This window comes from Phalaenopsis equestris, unplaced genomic scaffold, assembly GCF_001263595.1.
Source record: "Phalaenopsis equestris unplaced genomic scaffold, ASM126359v1 Scaffold000437, whole genome shotgun sequence".
Classification (NCBI taxonomy): domain Eukaryota; kingdom Viridiplantae; phylum Streptophyta; class Magnoliopsida; order Asparagales; family Orchidaceae; genus Phalaenopsis; species Phalaenopsis equestris.
In genome coordinates, this window is record NW_018164878.1 from 12615 (window position 1) to 17948 (window position 5334).

Genomic DNA, 5334 nt, shown 5'->3' on the forward strand with positions numbered 1-5334 from the left:
ATTAAAAACTTTTACTTAAGTCTACTATGACATTTTAAAAATAAAAAATATAGTTATCTAAAGTTATCCTAACATACCACAGGTTATGTTAAAATAATTTTTAAAAATATAATTTATTTGGGACAAATAAGGTTTAGTTTTTTTTTAGAAAAACTTTCCCCCCATCCCCTAAACTTAAATTTTTAATTATTTAAAGCAATACAATTCATAATAAGCATGAAGAAAGACAAAAATTTAAAAATTCTAAACAGGAAACATTACATGTACAATTAATAAAAACAAGCGCTGAGTAGAAAAAAATTACATGTATATCATGAAATTTGCAATTTAAAAGACTACTCTAACACATAAGCAAACTAAATAAGCAAGAATAAATGTAGCATTATAAATAAAAGTACATAAAGCAATAAAACATACATCAATAGTCCCTCATGAGAAAGATCTGAAAAACATAACTACAAAATAGTAAATAAAGTCTAATCATCATCATCATCATCCTCATCATCATCAAAATCAAATGGGATATCTTCATCTATAGATTTGCGGCTCTCATAAGGTGTAAATCGAGGACATGTAGGAAATTCAACTGATTGATCTCCCTTCATGAATTTCACTAATGCCTCATCATAATCTGCATCATAATCGCTTGTCCTCCGAACATAATTTGCCATATGATTAAATTTGTCTTCCATATCTTGCATGCGACACTGTATCATAAACATATCGTTCTGGTGCTCCAAATATCTCACCCAATACATCCCAAAAATCAAATGGAGTCTCAGTAGCAGTGGAGGTAGAAGGTCTAGAAGTATAAGGCCTAGAAGTAATCGTAGAAGTTGCATCATGAGCTCTACCTTTAGGTCGTCCATACACATCTACTTTAACCATCCCAATAGGCTTAAGTGGTTTCAACTGCTCCTCTCAAGGATCAAACTTTACTTCAGAGTCTTTGCAAATAGTAAAATTCAAAGAAGGAAATCCTAAACCTGAAGTAGCACTAGCTCTGGTAGTAGAACTAATAGCCTCATAAATAAGAGAGCTAACATCTATAGGTTTCATCTCTTGAATGCAGTTTAATATAACTCTTTAGCATGTTACTTCACTTAAATGATTTGAAGGAAGGGGGCGAGCTGAAATGAAATAATGTCAAGCCTTTGAGGTGGCATTGAGCATGGAAGAAAAAAAATTTACCTTATGATCGTTCCGGATTTTTCATGCTCTCCGTCCATCAGTCAAATATGCAATAATATGTTCTAGCTCTGTTTCAGAAGGTGTATACTCAGAATAAAAACAGTCAATAGCAGGTGGCAGACCATATACCACATTAATACTCTCAGAAGTGAATTCTTCTCCTCTTTCTCGAACAAATATCTCGTCGTCAGAAGCTTCAGGTAAGTTCGCATGAAATTCTCGCACAACAACAATGATGACAACAATAGTAAAATAACAAAAAATTTCCCATTGACGAGCCACAATTACGTTCTACACGACACCATCGAGTCCGTAGAAACTTCGCTCTGTAATAAACTTCCTTGATAATGCAAATTTGTTATAACGAATTTGTGCTTTAAAATTGACAAATTTGTGCTTTAAAATTGATGAATTTGGCATTGTCGTAAGTTTCTTTTACTTTTCCTCGCTTTGTCTTAGGAGCCATCTAAAAATTTGAAGTAAATTTCCAATAAATTTAAAATTAACATAAATGACTTCCTTCAAGTTTTTTCAAGCTAACGAGGCTTAGATCCATGGATTTTTCACCACCTAATCTAATACTTTTGCAAATTTTGAACTCCACTCAATGTATGAAAAATTCATGGTGAAATCGCAAAATAACTATGCCAAAATGTAGATCTAACCTCGAGAAAATGATATCCGGTGATTTCAAGCCAAGAAACTTGACGTCAGACCCAAAATTTTTCTTTCTTTGGATTTTAAGTGTAACACAACATGACTAAGGTCTTTAAACCAAAACTTCTGATTAATTTATTATCAAACTAAATGTTTATGATCTCCCCAACATTTTCTAACTTCCAATTTTTTATTTATAATTTTTAATCCGAGATTAATTCCAACCTTCCGACTCATGATTTACACAAACATCACTTCATTAATAAATTTCAAATTGCACTACAACTGACACAAATAGCACAATAAAGCAGTACAAATACAAACAAACTAACACAATCAACTACTAAATAAGGTAGTAACATGAAAAATCAAACACACTATATTCTTTCTAAACTTTAATGACAGTTGATTGAACTTTTGTCCTCCCTTTCACATGTTAAAGTGTTACGATCAAAAATTCGAAAGAAAGGGGCACGAGGGAAATCCATAGCCATCTTCTCATTAATCCATTTATTGTTGCAATACATGGTTACCTGACGATCCTGATAGCAAGACATGTGATTGCATTGAAGCTTCATTTGTCACTCCAAATGCTCTAATTGATGATACATCTCATGCAACTTGTTGTGTAGCAATGAAAGCTCCTCTTCAATTCTTCCTAATTTACTATTCATCCTCTCTAAACTCAATGTTAGGAACCCACTGAAATAAGTTTGAGCATCCTTATGCACAAAATTATCTTCATTTCCCATTCCGTTGCTTTTTACTCTCCATGGAAGCAAGTAAATGGAAGCAACTTCTCTCAGGCTAAATTTTCAAAGTTTTGGTGATTGGGGACGAAAATACGACAGTTTAAAAAGTAAGAAGTGAGAAAAACTGCTTTGGGGCGATTTTCTCCATGACCAAAAATTGTGGCGCTTGAGCGAATGATTGTGGCGCCTAGGCTTCAGTTTCACTGGGCTCTGGCGCTTCAACGCTAGCGTTTTAGTGAACACCTTTTCGCTTATCGTCAAATCTTTTAAGTTCCAATTATGTTTAAATCCTTAATGGTGTTTAAAAATGCTACTTTGACAATAGAAAGTCATGATACAACATAAATAACATAAATCAAACAACACAAATAGATTATGAGTTGTCTCCCATAAAGTGTTTGGTTTAATGTCGTTTGCCCGACGTATTCAAATGTTTTACTCGGACTGACCCAACATCATAGTTTCTTTGTAAAAGGGCTTATTTTCACTAATATAAGGTTTCAACCTATGCCCGTTTACTTTAATTATTCGTTTAGTTTTCGGATCTTTAATATCCAGAACCTCATAAGAATAAATTTTTATCAAAATAAATGACCCCATCCACATGGACTTAAGTTTTTGTAAAAATAATTTTAATATAGTATTGTATAATAAAACATCTTGTCCAGACTTAAAATTATTTCTTAAAATCTTCTGATCAAGACAACTTTTCATATTTTCTTTATAAATTCTAGCATATTCATAAGATTCATTCTTATTTTTTTTGAGCTCATTTAATTATAATAATAGATTTTCTCTAATTAAATTCTTTTATCGCCCAATAAATTTTATGTTCTAACAACTGGTAAGTGATAAGTTTTTCCAAATATGAGCCCATATGGTGACATTTCTATAAGAGTTTTGTAAACATTCTTATAAGCCTATAATGCAGAATCAAGTCTATCAGACGAATCAGTTCTATTAGGATTTACAGTTTTCTTGAAAAATCTTTTAATTTCTCGATTTAATACTTCTATTAATCCATTGTTCTGAGGGTTATAAGCTGTGACAATTTGATGTTTAATTCAATATTTTCTAAGTAATGTATGAATTCTAAAATTCTTAATGTGACTTATCACATCAGTAATGATCACTTATGACATTCCAAATTTAGTAAAAATATTTTTGTTTAAAAATTTTGAAATATTCAGAGCATTTTGAAACATTCAGAGCATCACAATGAGACAAAACTATAACTTTAATTCATTTAGACTCACAATCTATAGCTAATAAGATATAAATTTTTCTGAAGATGGTAAAAATGGTCCTATAAAATATAAACCCTAAACATCAAAATTTCAACTTCAAAAGTAAAATTTAGGGACATTTCATCTCTTTTAAAATATTACCTACCCTCTGACATCGATTACAAACTTTCACATAAGTATTAACATCCTTAAACAATGTAGGTCAATAAAATCCACCGTGTAAAATTTTAAATGCAGTTCTATCCAATTCAAGGTGTCCCCCAAATTCAGATTTATGACATTTTTGTATAATTTATAAGGTTTCATTAATTAATACACAACTATGAATGGCTGAGTCTGGACATTTTTTTTATATAAATAAGGGTTATTCCAATGTAAAATCTTGCTTCGGGAATAATATTCTTCTTCTGGTGATATGTTAGTCACTATGGTAAAATGTTACTAAGTAGTTAACTATATCTGCATACCATAGTATATGCCACTCAGCAACAACATAAAGTTATTCATCAGGAAAATTTTCATTTATGTCATATTCATTAATTTTTTTTTATTTTCTTGTTCAAGTCTTAATAGATGATTATAAATTTGATTTTCAGCACATTTCATATCCACTATCTGAAAATCAAATTCTTGCAAAAGAAAGACCCATCTGATTAATCTTAGTTTCACATCTTTTTTTGACATAAGATATTTAATAACAGAATGATCAATATGCATCATGCATTTAGCTTTAATTAAATATGGTCTAAATTTATTAAAAACATATACTATTGTCAACAACTCTTTTTCAGTTATGTAATTAATTTGAGCTTCATTTAGAATTTTACTAACGTAATATATGACTTTAAAATTCTTATCATATTTTTGTCCTAAAACAGACCCAATAGCGTAATCACTTGCATCACACATTAATTCAAATGATTTTTTTCAATTAGGTGAAACAATGATAGGTCCAGTGATTAATTTTTTCTTTAATAAATTGAAGGTTTTCATAAAATCATTATTAAAATCAAAATTAGTATCTTTTTCTAAAAGATAACATAATAGCTTAGCAATTTTTTAAAATCTTTAATATACCTTATATAAAATCCAGCACGTTCTAGAAAACTCCTCAATGCTTTTACTGAATTAGGTGGTTGTAATTTAGCAATAACTTGTATTTTTGCTGAATCAATTTCTGTATCATTTTCAAAAATTTAATATCCTAACGCAATTCCTTCTGTGACCATAAATTTACATTTTTATTAATTTAGAATTAAATTTATTTTTTTAGAAATTTTATGTCGTAACACAATTTCTCCCGTGATCATAAATTGACATTTTTCCCAATTGAGAATTAAATTTGTTTCTTCGTAGTGTTTTAAAACATTTGCTAAATGATCTAAATATGAATCAAAAGAGGTTCCAAAAACTGAGAAATCATATATAAAAACTTCAATTTCTTTCTCAATTATGTCACATAAAATGGACATCATACACCTTTGAAA

The 5334-nt window shown here is 29.9% G+C and overlaps 1 protein-coding gene across 1 annotated transcript in view; it reads left to right on the top strand.

The window, feature by feature from the left end:
* LOC110027730 (pentatricopeptide repeat-containing protein At5g04810, chloroplastic-like) overlaps window positions 1-5334 on the top strand; it is a gene marked incomplete at its 5' end in the record, with an annotated part of 13689 nt that overhangs the window by 3559 nt on the left and 4796 nt on the right. The gene's annotated exons all lie outside the window — the stretch shown is intronic.